Raw genomic sequence first — 13,612 nt, 5'->3', positions numbered from 1 at the left:
CGCTGCACACGTGCTGGGGCTGATCAGTAAAGGGTGTTCTACGGGAATGGGGCGAGGAGCTGGAGGTAAGGGAAGGGCTGGCGGCGTTCCCCATTCAGATCCCTCACTCTAAAGCTGCTTCACTCCGTCGGTGCGTGGGGGAAGTGTCCTCCGGCTCTTCAAAGCCTGTGCAGTCACCTCTGGACCTAAATAGTCATGACTTTGAGTTATCCGGAGTCTATATAACTTTGTCATTTCCTAATAGCCCGTGCATAAGAAAAGCCAGCACTAGAAAGCTGTAAAGCTGGATGTTTAAAGGTAAACTGAATCCCAGTTGTGCTTTCCTTCCCATGGAGCAGTTTTAGATGTAAAGACGATGATAGATTAAATTACGTTTGACTGACAGATTTAAATTGGGACTTCTTTCTGCAGCCTCCACATCCATGCTCTCAATAGGAGGCTTGGGATTAGGGCCATTAAATTACTTGGTTTATTGTAAAAATAAAATATCAGGACCAGATGAAGATGAAAAGAGAGAGAAACGCAAACTGAAAGTGTGTTAAAAAATGATTAAGCTAAGGTAGCAAATGAAATAGAATAGCACTAAAACTAGATGACACGTAAGAAATTCTCTCAAAGTGGCAGTGCTGAGGAGTCACTCAGGCCGTTAAAATACGGAGCTGTGAAGTTGAAGACGGATGAGCTCGGTATTGCCAAGAGCCTGAAACGGTGGCTCAGCCACCAGCGGTGCTGGAGGTCGTGCGCTGGGACAAGGCGCAATTAAAACCAGGAGAGAAACAGACTGCTTTGGGCTCTTATAAGCGTCAGAAGCTGCGTAGCTTTCACAGGTACACAGTGCAAAGTGACACCCTGCAAGGCGGCCAGGCGGCTCCGGGAAAAGCCACCCCCTCGGCTGGGTGGTGAGGCTGCAGGAGAGCGTGCTGAGAAGCACCCGCGCGGCTCGTCTGTCTCGGGTCCCTGGGGACGGGTTTCACTGCTGACCAGCGTGCCCCCAAGGGGAAACGAAGAAGCGTTTTGAAAATCCTCTCAATGGCGGGGGAGTTGTGCCAGAGGGGTGCTGCTGTCATCCTTCGCTTCGCTTCCTGACCACCCCTGTGTGTTCTTCTCCGAGGGATGCTCTGGGCATCATCTCTCTTCTGAAAAGTTTCTGTCCCGGGGCTGCCCCGCAGCACAGCTTTGCTGGGGCATCGTGTGCTGCTTCGTACGCCCGCGCACCCCCGTGCCCGGGCTGGACCAGCCCAGTGCCAGCGGGATGGGAAAGGGATGGAGGAAATCAAACGCAGGCTGCGGACGGAGCCGAACCCCCGGCTGCCCTCGCTGCAGCCTGAAGGCAGCAGTCGCTCCTCCTTTCCAGGTGCATGCGCCAATCCCAGGGAACGTGCCCCCCACAACGGGAGTTTGCAGGATCGTTGTTCCCGGCCCTGCTCCTGCCTCCCTGCTTAGCAGTTCCCGCACGCCTCCCCCAAAGCCGGGCAGGGGTAGGTTTCTGTCTGCTGGCTTTGAATAACAACTTTTAACCTCTCTGAGTCTTTGCATCTGTATTGCCTCCCTCACTCTTTCCAGTAATTACATACAAGGCCATGGAAAGAGATCAAATTCTGCCGTCTCCTTTGAGTCCTGGAAACTGCCTCTTATGGTACCCTTGAGTCTCTTTAAAGGAAACAAATTAAAATGCTGCAGCCCAGCTGATTGCAGGTAGCGCCGTACACCGGAGGACCTGGCAGTTTCCATATAGCCCTCTGTAAGGCCAGTGAAACCTTTCCAGGAGATTGATTTCGTATCGGGTCTGGGGAAATTCCGCAGCTCCACAGATAATCCGTCACTGCCCGCCCAGAGAGCAGTGATAAATTTTTTGTCTCCTTCTCGAGCATCCGTCGTGATTGCAGGAGGAGCAGCAGTGCAAACTGTTTTCCCTGCACATGAAAAAAAAGCCAGACTTGGGTCAAAGGCGCAGCTTTCAGGCTCTCCTCCCCTCCTGTCATGATTCATCCGAGTCAGGCTGCTCCCCCAGCAGCTCCGTTCCCATTGTGCGCTTACAGCTGCGAGGTTTGGCAGAAGTTGTCGCCTGCTTTCTTCTCAGCCTTTGCTTTGGATTCGTTGTTATGATGGGCCGTTAATTCCCTAGAATAGCAGCGCGTGTCCACCGAGCGATATCTGGATGTCCTTGCTGACACGCGGCTTGACCTGGTGAATGTCACTCAAATGGCTTTGGGTAACCACGAGGCTTGTGCGTCGTCCGGGGGGACCCTCCTCGTCCCCTCAGCAGGGCAGGCTTCAGGTCAGCCTCGGGCAGGGACCCTGCCAGGTGCCAGGTGGCTTTTGTAGGGGACGTGTAGGTGCCACTAGATGACAGCATCGGTCTGCAGGTGTGCGGCAGAGGGACAACCCCTCCGCCACCTCCGCAGGGGGCAGGGCCAGCCTTTGGACCTGGCTTGAAGTGGTTTAATGACATCTCGGCCCAAAGGGGAGACTTTGGATAAATGGTGTAAGAGAACATATTCTCTTACGTTAAGTCACCACTCTGGGTCCTGTTGCCATTGGCAGCCCGAGGGATATTTTGCGTGGATGCTAAAACACGTTGTAAATTAGGGAAACAGAACCGAAAACAAACCAAAACACCATATTGTGCTAAGATCATTCCTCTCATTACCAGAAGAGCTTCTCAAAACGAACCACCTCATTCATGTTTACCCTTGTTGGATTTTTTTTTAATTATTTGAAGAAATGGCCTGATTTTTGCTTCTCTATAAAAATAGCTGTTGTCATTAATAATATCTCTGCAGCCCCTGGAGTGGTCGCCGAGGGCAGCCGCCCCGGGAGCCCCGCAGAAATACAAAATACTGGGGATGTCCCCGTGCGCCCGCGGGACGGAGGATGCTGAGTGGCGTCGGGAGCAGCTCCGATCCCCGGGAGCCGCCGTTCCTGCGGTGGGACCGACCCCACAGCCCCCCCGGCTCTGCCTGTCGCAGCGGGGGTGGCACCACCCGGCTGAGCCCTGCGCTTAGGAAACGTTGAGCGGCTGCGGCTCCCAGCCCTGAGTCTCTGTGATATTCTGGTCGCGAGCCTGAGGGACCTGTGCCGCGAAAGGCAACTGTTTTGTAAAATAATGTAACTATTACGGAACATGAGGTAAAATAATAGACCTTTTGTACTGGTAAGTCTCTGAAATTTTCTTAAATTCAGGCTGGGTTTTGGGGTGAACCACAGAAAAAAACAGTGCTCAAACTTTTTAAATTTTCCTACTAGCCCTACTCGATAAGTCTGTGTTGGGTAAAGATAAATGATAATTATTTTTTTTTCTGATAATTTTTTATTTTTATGTCGATTTTTTTCTGTTTTGAAGGGGGAGCGGTGGGTAAAATTTACTTTAGAGGAGGGATGTTAGCGCAACGAACCTGTCCTTCATGGTTTCTTTCTTCTAGCAGTTCTCGCTAGGGCCCAATCCCAGTTCAGCCAGAACCTCCCTGTAAACCCTCGTAGTCCAGCTCCACCTGGGGGCAGACGGCCAGAAGGCTCCGGTGGCCTCCAGCCCCTGAAGGTTCATGGCACACCGGGGTGTCTGCCAGCTTACGCAGAAGGACACGCAGGTGTGTTTCTGCTGGGGACACCCTGGCACGGTCTCACTTCGTTTTGCTGGGTGGCATCTCGAGAGCTTGGCTTTCGGTGGTCCCCAGCCCCAGCGAGTGAGAGCCACCAGCGCGGGGCCCGCGGTGGCTGCGGTGCTGGGTGCCACGGGCGCCCAGGACGGGAAAGGCCACCCAGAACACACACGGACCTCGCCACCTGCCCGCGGGTCCCTGGCCACCGCTCTCCATGGCAGCGTGAGCAGCTCTGCAATTAGAGGCCACCTCCTGCCGATAGCATCTTAATGGGGAGCGGTTCAGGCAAATTATAAAATTAAAAGAAATAGGGTGAGAATGCAATTAAAAGCAGTGTCTCTGAACTGGAACCGCTTTGCCATGAATCGAACATGCCTAAACTCAGTCATGGTTGAGCGGAGCTATTCCGCTCAGCATTGGATTAACTCATCAGCAGAGCGCCCAGAATCTGATTTAATTTGAAAGAGTACAAAATCATATTTCTCTGCTGATTTTCCAGGTGGCAGGATTAGACGTGGAGCTTTTAGTTTTCCAGTACTTCCTTTTAAGTTAATTTGACAGAAATGGCTTTCGGTACAAGACAATATTTGATGGGTACTGCATCGGGGATAATGAAAACGTCAGACAAATGGCAAAGCATAATTGGGGGAGCTTGTGTTCCTCTATCTGGAAACGTGCTGGGTTTGATAAGCCACCAAGAGCGAGGTCCCTGGAAGGGAGTAAACCAGGGCAATTCGCAGTTCTCGTGGGATGTTTGATGCTCCACCGGAGCAGCACCGCTTTCTGGGGAAAAAGGGAAGAAGACCAAGACTTGCAGCAGCGTCCGGCAGGTTTGGTGTGTGCCGGGCACCGAGAGGACACGGGAAGGGATTTTGCAGGGCTGGGACGGGGATGGCCGCGGGCATCGTGGCGGCAGGGGAAGGAAGGGAGGTGGCCAGGGAGAGGGGCGGCCGGGAGCTGCCCTTCCTCCCAGCTTTGCTGATTAAGGAGCTCCTTTTTTTGGCAGTTTGAGCTGGAATTAAAAACATCACTGGGAGAGAGACCTGGGGACAGGCAAACAGCTTGTTCCCAGCTGGCTCAGCACTTTCCCCTTTGCAATTCCACCTACCAGAGCTCAAAAATGCTCCCCCCCCGCCAAGAAGGAGGCCAGTGCCAGGCTGGCAGCCCCCGGCAGCCCCTCGGCCAGGGTCGGTCTCTTCTCCCAAGGAACAGGCGATGGGACAAGAGGAAACGGCCTCAAGTTGTGCCAGGGGAGGTTTAGACTGGATATTAGGAAAAATTTTGACACTGAAAGGGTTGTCAAGCATTGGAACCGGCTGCCCAGGGCAGTGGTCGAGGCACCTCCCTGGAGATATTTAAAGGCCGGGCAGACGCGGTGCCGAGGGACGTGGGGCGGTGATGGGTTGGTCAGGGTGGTGGTTGGACACGACGATCTGAAAGGTCTCTTTCAACCCAGGCGATTCTAACCCAGCCGTGCGCCCCTCTGCCTGCGCAGCGATGAACCTCTCTCTGCCCTGGGGCCGGAGGGACGGACCCCGGCGCGTTGTCCCCTGTGCACGGCTCCCATCGCGCTCCTCTCGGCCTTCACAGCCACCCCCAGCGCAACGGGCTGCCTTGAGGGGTGTGTGGATTTGCAAGCAGTGTGCTTACGAGAGGCAGGTTTCTAATGACTCCCCAGACTGAGATTTTCTCCCTGTAAATGCAACTAGGTCTCAGCGTCCCTGGTTAGCTTCTTGTGATGAATTCCATCTGCCTGCCTGGGATCAACAAAGACCTAAAAAACCTGAGCACCAGCCGTGCAGCCTACTGTTTTCATGCTGAGCTTTGTTCATTATAGGAAACCACTTACAAACAGGAACCTCTTCCTTGTTCCACTCAATTTCTTGGGCTTATTTGCCATGAAATGTCACCTTCTCAGATGAAAGGCTGGGATTTATCACAATTAAGGGAGGCTTTGACGTGTCCCTTTAAGTGAAACAAGGGTGCTTTTAATTCTGAACCTGCGCAGGATTTTGTTGATGCAAGGTGAGTCCCTCGCAGTTTGCAATGCTCCTAAAACACGCGCGTTCTTGGGGAGCGGTTGCGTAATTTTTGCGTCTGCCGGCATCGCTTTGTGCCAAGCGTGGTGCCGTGAGCAGGTAACGGAGCGCGTTTACGCCGAGGGACGGCACTGCAGCGGGCTGGCGGCTGGGCATCGGCCACGGCTGTGTCAGGATTGCTGGGGAGGCAGGCAATAAACCGGGGAATCGCAAACACCCGCCGGGGGGGATGAGGGCGGGATGAGTTGACCTCTGCTGGAGAGAACAAAGTGTGTTGCCGTGTGCCAGGCTGATGGCGTTCCCGGGCTGCCGCCGCCTTTAGGGACATGTTACTGCTTTACAGTCGCATTGGTATCATGTATCTTTTAGAAGAAATCAAAAGGGTTATTAGGAAAGAAAGATTCTGTGTCTCCTTCCTTGGGAATGCAGAGAGAGACCTCCTGTGCTGGGTTATTGCCTGATGGAGCGTTTGCCTATATATTTTGGTTTTTTATGTTCACACAACGTCCCACCTGTGTCACTGCCTTCGTCAGTCACCCACTTTGCCGCAGAGCTTTTTTTGGCTGTTGTGTGAGATGCAGAGTCTGTGAAGCGCTGGTTTTGCTCCCCGGCGCTGGCGGGGGCAGTGGCAGAGTGCGGGCGCCGTGCCGGGGGTCGGGGGTGGCGGTGGCTCCTCCACGGCGGCCGCGGAGCCGCTCTCCCTGCCCTTCCCTGGGCTCCTCCACCTGCTCTGCCCTTCCCCTCCGGCAGCTCTCCTCCTGCCGCCATCAGCCACCTCTCCGGTAGCCTTGGATCCGTGTCCGGGGTGCGGTGGCAGCGTTTGTACCTGCATCTCACCGGCTGCTTTCCAAAGCGTTTGATGTGGCCGTGCGTTGTTCCAAAGCCCGTCTCTGCGGCCACGGGGGTCGCTGCCCCTCGTGGGGCTCTTTCTGTGCCGTGTCCGGCCTCTTCGGCGACTGGAGCTGCTTCAGCAAAGGGTTATTGTATGAAACACCCGACAAGAATGTGTTGCATGTGCTGTTGCCATAGCACAAGCAGGGAACCCGGAAGGTGTTGTGGATGGTGGTGAGTCACTGGGGTGAAGCATTGTCCCAAATCCCCCTGTCCTGGAAACCTTTTGGTGTGGATGAGCTCTGCAGAGCCAGTAGCCCTTGGCGGGAGTCAGTGGGACCAGTGAGCGTGTCCAGGCTGGTCCTGCCCACCTTACCTGGTGTTATCTGGCCCAAAGTAATTTGGAAATCATCCGGGCTACTAGCAGATGTGTTTTTTGATGAAGTGAGAGTAGCAGCCTGTGGTTAACGGCGGACTGGTTCCTTCCTTGCTGCTGAGCCCGGCGGGATCTGCCGCCTCGCAAGGTGAAGGGCTGCGCAGCAGCGGGTTTTAATGGACTGAAAATAACTGCTTCCACTCACCTCTGAAGGCAAACTGTTATTCCAGCACTGTGCAGACGCCCCAGCGCTTTCCTCCTGAGGACCTGGCTGTGTTTTTCCAAACATCGGCCGCAACTGCAGCTGGTGCCTTTGCTGGGCGCGGGGGCAGGAGCTGAGGAATCTCCCGCACCCCTCGGCGGTAGGAGGGGGTTTGTCTGTGGGCGATGCCTCCTCCAGGCCCCGCGTTTCCCCGGGGAGCTGAGGCAGCGGGAGGGGGTCAGCCCTGCCTGGTACAGCGTGCTGCGCCGTGGGGAGCGTCCTGCGGCGTCCAGCCCTGCAGACCCCCCCGAAGGGACTTGGGGGCAGGCGCTGGGCTGCGCAGGGTCTGGGGACGGCAGAGCGACGGCAGCGCTGGCAGTACGGGTTTTCCTTCCATCCTGCCCAGGAAACGAGCTGGGTTTGTGCTTGGATCACTCGCGCTCATGGCAAGTGTCCAGGTGAGCGCGGAGCCCAGCCCGGCACCGTGGTGTGGCCTCGGCCGCGACTCCGTCTGCTGTCGCTGGGACCCTTCCCCTTCGGCAGGGACATGGCGGCAGTGCCGGCGTGCGAGGCTGAGACCCCCCAGCTCATCGGTGTGGTGGCTGCAGTCTGAATCGAGCGCAGCCTGGAGAAACGCTATTCCCGGGACTTTTTGAATTAAGGTTTGGTTCTACTTGAGCACAGATTCCACTGCGGCAATGCAAAGCACAGCAGTGAGTAAAGCCCCCGGGGTGGGGGGTTGTGTCAGGCGCAGAACAGCCCGTGCACCGTCGGCGTGCCCTTTCCTTCAGCGCCGTCTCCACCCTCTGCAGCAGCATCGCGTTCCTGAGCCTAAAGACCATAACAACAACTGAGGATAAAACCCCGTCGGCTTGTGAGCCCCTGGCTGGCATTTCTGCTGAGTTGCTGTGGCTCCAGGGGCCGAGCTGAGGTATTTCCCATTCCCAGACCAAAGGCCAGGCAGTAACTGTAGGTTTGAGTTACTTGGTTATGTTACAACATCGGATTTTTAAGCTGTTTTTATTCCAACTCGAGCAGCTCTGCAGCCACAGGAGGGCAGCACCGGCAAAAGCTGGAAAAATGCTGCTTCCAGTTTGCCCGAATAGCTGGTTTTGTTAGAAAAGAACAAAACTGCCGAACAGGAAGAAAGGGGGGAATCCTCAAACGCCCACCCGCAGCGCTCAGGGCGCCCGCGCAGGCGGATTTGCACAGCAGCAAAAGCAAAAGCGAATCCCTTCAGCTAACACCTTTGATCCCGAAAGGAGCTGCCGCTTTCACACTCGCCCTGTCCTGCCCTGTGCCGCGCGCAGGCCGTTATCTGTCTCTGCTGGCCCTGCTTCCAGGGACACAGGGCTTTCTCCGGTCCTATGGAGAAAGGAGGAACTACCGTGAACTACCCGTGCTCAAGGTTTAAAGTCTAAAATTACTATTATTAGGAATTTGTTAGGGAAGGGACGGCAAAACCTCAGGATCTGGTCCTGGATTTAGGCTTGTTCCCAGCCCCAACCCTCGAATTACAAACTGCAGTGAGCGGGCGCGAGGCAGGCGGAGCTGTGGGTGTCCCCCCAGACGGAGCAGAGGAGCCTGCGGGACACCCGAGCAGCCCTTTCGGGCGTCCCCAGAGGCAGGGGCAGGGGGACGGCGCTGGCGCTGGCGGGCTGACAGCGTGTGAGCAGCGCGTCGCCTGTATTCGCGGCACGGCTTGTGCCGGCGGAGCATCCGCAGCTCCGCAGCCTGGTCTCCCCTTAGAGTATTAAAACTTCACCGAGGGGCTCTGGGGAGCGGCGATGGGCCCGATGCGGCGGTGTCCCGGGTTATCCCAAGGTGACCCGTGTCTCCCGGCAGAGCAGTCCCCAGCAGCCACCCTGGGGATGCTGCAGCCTCTCCCCTCCTCGGCAGCCTGCGCGGGCTCTGCCAGCAGTGGGAATCCAGGGGAAAAAGTTAATGAGTTTTCAAACTGAGGTTTATCCCACTAAATCAGTTTTTGAGTATCAAAGGAAGGTCAAAACCCCGTGAAGTGATCTAGCAGAAGAGGGAGCCGCTTCCTCTGGAGGCTGAGGGCGCTGGAAAGCCAATGGGATTTAGGGGCAGCTATTTCTGGGACCTTTCCATGGTCAGTGTTTACTGCAGGGGACTTGGGACACTCTGACTTCACACGCTATTCACATGCAAAAAGTATTTTCAGTTTTAAATATCTCTCGTGGCGGGGGAAGGATTTAAGCTGCTGGCCATTTTTGCTGTGTGTTTACAGCAGCTTGAAAACGAATGGAAATAGAAAGCTGGCGCAGGGTGTGGAGGTCCTGGTGGTCTGAGCAGCCGAGCCGCGCTCTCCGGCCGTGGGCTGCCCCGTGGTGCGGCTCCCGAGGTGCCGGCAGGGGCGCGGGGATGCGCCGGCAGTGGCGGGGGAGCCTACGGGGATGGGCTTAGAGGCATGTCTATACCATGCTCCTGCTCTACGTAAATGGTGTAAATGATAGCAATGGTGTGGAAGCGTGGAGCCGCGGGCCAGGCGCTGCTGTGCTCCGCAGCTCTCGACGCTCGGCTGACGTTCAATCTGAATTCTCACTCAGGTTGGCGGGACTTTGCCTGCGCGAGGGGTGTGGGAGGGTAAGGCCAGGCCAGTACGGATTCAGGGATGTTTTCCTCAGCTAAAGATAATTTCGGTTTGCTTAGTCAAAGCTCAGTCAGCAGCAGAGCAAGGGTTCCAAGAAGGCTTGTTTGGGTAGATTAAATGTTTCTGAGAAAGATGCCTGCAACAGCTCAGTCATGAGGGTTGTGGTGGGGAGGCGAAGGCGGCCGGTGCTGGTGGAAGCGTGGCCGTGGGGCATTTCTTGCCTGTCCCACAGGAGGGTCTGTGGGACATGGGGCTCCTGCCCATCCTGCCCAGTCCTCCCCAGTGAGAGCCGGGAATTGGCAGAAAGCGACACTGGCGGCGTTCGGGACTCGATAAACTCAACTAGCCAAACCCTGAAAAAACAAGTACACAATTGGAGTTGTTTTATTAGCCTTCCCCTGGCACTGATACCTGCGGACTTTTACCTGGAGCTGCGTGGGAAGACGAGATCACGCTGCAAAACCAGCTCCCACAGGACGGTGCTTTGAGTAATCAGTGTGAAGGCTCGGGTTTGACCCGTTTCTGAGGAAGGACCCAAACACGCCGATTGCACAACGGCTTGCAGAGAACGGTGTTGCAACAAAGATTAACACGATTCGAGAACTGAGGGGAGCGCTTCGCCTAAAGAAGTGCCCAAAAGGATGAAATCGTAAATGTTGTAGTACGCAAAACCTGCTACGCATCGCTGAGAGCAGAGCGGGGTTAGGCCCCGGCTGCCAGCCAGCCTTCGCCGGAGCGCAGCGCCATTCGGCTCTGGGAAACTGGTAAAATATATTAGGACACCGTTTCAAGTTCAAACACTTGACTTTATTTTTTATAAGATACTAAAGCTGTTTACATTATTCACAGTGAAAAGGTCCCAAAAGGAACAGCAAGGTTAAGTTAAGCCGACCTTAGATCACCCCTGGCTCTTGTGCCAAAATAACCCGGGTTTCTGTGCGGCGACTCTGGACTCTGCTCTGCCCTGGGACGGGGCGGGTGCCTTAATTACAGGCAAAGAGCAATAATTCCCCCATTAACGCCAGGAAGAGCGGCTTCCTCATCCCCCAGGCCGAGGACTGGGATCAGGCTGGATGTGGTGGAGGCTGTGCCGAGCTGGAGGTGCCCCGCGCTGCCCGCCGCAGACGGAGCGCTCCTCGCTGCCGGGAATTAATGGGGCTCTTCATTTAGCTCAATTACTGGGCATCCACCTGAGAAGCTGTAAAGAATAGAACAGTAAATCTTACAATCAAATATTAAATTATACCTAATTTATTTACTTATGGCAAGCTGTAAGCCCGGCAATCAAGCGTGTAAAGGACTCCTGGGAGCGAGGGAGGTGCCTGGCAGCACGCCGGGAGGGCTGAACTGGGGCTGGGTGCGAGGGGGCGCAGGCTGGGATGAACCGCTGGAAACGCGGGGTCTCCTGGCTGCAGAGACCCCCAGCACAGCCCCTGGCGCAGCCGCTGTGGGCAGAGGGGCCGGGGCAGCGTGCCCTCCGCTCCGCGTGCTGCAGAGCTTTGCTGCCGTAGGCTGACCTGCTCCCACCCGCCGCCTGGGAGGAAGGAGCCTTTTGAGCATCCCCTCAGCCCTCCAAAGCCAGCCCCGAGCTTGTCCCCGGCTGCTAATGGCCTGCCTGACAAGCCAAGGCACTGGCCACCCCTGCTTGGCGGCTGGTGGCCCAGCGAACCCCGCTGCAATCCTGCGGGAGCTCTGGGAGCCGCGTCCCGGGGCCGGGGGGTGCCTGGCTGCACCAGGGTCTCGCCGAGGCGGAACGAGCCTCCGGCACCCCCGGGCCCACGTTTCACCGCGCGGTTTCACTGCACCCTTGCTCCTCGTCACCGCGTCTATGGCTTTGCGGAGCACGGCGTTTGGCTGAACGTGTGGCAAGTATGAATGGCTCTAAGAAAAATATAGGGGGAAAAGAACGTAAAAGCTTTAGCTTTAATGGACAGGAAATCAACGTGTATCGGTTCATGCCAGCAGATGGGCACAGCCTGTTAAATCGCCCCAATCTGCGTGTTAGTTGCTCGGATGCGTGTTGCTTCCCGCAGGACGCCCTTCCTCGCAGGGCTCAAGCCGGCGGCGACCCACGGCGCTGCGGGCAGCGAGCGGGGCCGGGAGCGGCTGCTGACGGCGGCACCAGCAGCAAACAGCGAAGCCGGGAGGGGACCCGCGGTGCTGCAGCGAGCAGAAACGGGTCTGCAGGGCTCTGTCGGAACAGCTTGGGGGCTGGCTCAAGGCAACCCGGGTCACTTTTTCTATCAGACCGGCAGATAGTTAATTTCAGAAGGCAGATAACGTTTTATTCACATTTTAAAAAAAACCTTTTTTATTTTTTGGCCAGTTAGCCAAGGAAAACCTGGTCCTTGACTTTGATAAATGTCTCTCCACCATCATAATGTATTTTTGCATACTTTTTGTTGCAGCTAAAACACTCAGTGTTTAGGAAGAGGCTTATTGTTAGAATCCGCAGAAAAGAAGCATATGTTTGGCAGCGCTTTCTGCAGAATATATTCAAGGTTTTTACTTCTGTACAAAACCCTTCAAGTCGCCTGGATTTTGTCCATGGACTTCACTCCAGTCAAGATTTTGATGTGCCTTTGAATTGTAGGTTTGTCCTTGAACTCTGCGGCAGCCCTGTGCGGTCATTCTGCACGTGGGCTCCGGAAGCGGCCCTCGGGCGAGGGTGGCTGGGTGTAAATCAGAGACTCCCCAAAAGGCTGGCCGAGGCAGAGGGTCTGACGGCTCACTAGCACATTCGTGAGATGATGAATTGTCTCGTACTTTACAGTTCAGAGAGAGGGAGAGGAAAAAATGCGTCTGGATTAGAATGTTTTCACCATTTAGGATGGGAGGTGAATTTTAAGTAGAAACGCAGTTGGAGAATATGTCCAATCTGGGAAGCCTAATTTGACAATTTGCGCTTTCCTTTCGATTGTGCAATGTCAAAGCAGAAACAGTAGCAGGTGGGGAAAGTACCTTGAGTTGTGTCAAGGCACTGTGAGATGTTTATATGCCAGTTTTTGTTTACTTCCTTGAGGCATAAAAGCACCTTTCCTCTGCAAAGACAATGGAAATCAACTTTTTCTTCTGTGTGGGCGTTAAAAAAAATCGAAGTTGGTGCCGGTGCCTGGTTGGGTGGGTTTCCTGGGGGGCTGCTGTGCGCCGCAGGGGTCTGCAGCCCTGCAGGGACTGTGGTGCCACGAGAGCCGTCTGTGAGCCACGGTGCCGGGACCTGCTCCTGCTCGCAGGCTCTGCAGCGTGGCTGGTGCTGCGAAAGGGACGTCCCCTCCCCGGGGAGACCCGGGCGCGTCTCTGCCACCCCGGGCACGTGGGACACCTCTGACCGCTGGCATCAGGATGGACTGGTCGGCGTGGGGCTGGGGCAGCCGAGGGACCCCCAGCACCGCCGGACCCCCGCCCTTGGGGCAGCTCCTAGACCAGCTCTGCCTTGGGGTGTGCAGGCACGGGGACCTTCCGCGTTCCCCCTGAAAAGCTTCACTGCTGCACCCTCAGCCTCTTCCGAGGTTTCACGTAGTTTCTTGCGACCGTGGGGAGCATCTTCCCCAGAGGGGCCGTGGCCAAGGCAGACCCCGGCTCGGAGCAGGCAGGAGGCAGGCGGGGCTCGGCAGGACCTGCCATGCAGTGCCAGAGCTGCTCCACACTCTTCCCACCCGGGTGTTTTGCAACTCAGTGGCTTTCGTGTGAGTCAGCCCCCCCCGGCCCGGAGCCGAGCTCAGTCATTCAGAGGAAGCGGGTTTTCCATGGAGGAGGATGCTGCCAGAGCCTCCACTCGCACGATGATGCTCCCAGTGCGTGGGCACAGAGGAGCCGGAGTCCAGGAGGTGACGACTCGCTGGCACAGCTCTGATTCACTGCCCGGACCCCTCCCCTGCCCGCCGGGAGCCGTGCACCATAAAAACCCCTTGGCTTGTGAGGGACCCGCCTCTGTGCCAGCCCTCCCGGCTC

This window comes from Larus michahellis, chromosome 20 (assembly GCF_964199755.1).
Source record: "Larus michahellis chromosome 20, bLarMic1.1, whole genome shotgun sequence".
Taxonomy (NCBI): Eukaryota; Metazoa; Chordata; class Aves; order Charadriiformes; family Laridae; genus Larus; species Larus michahellis.
The sequence above is the reverse complement of the archived record's forward strand: the minus strand, read 5'-3'. Positions refer to the sequence as shown.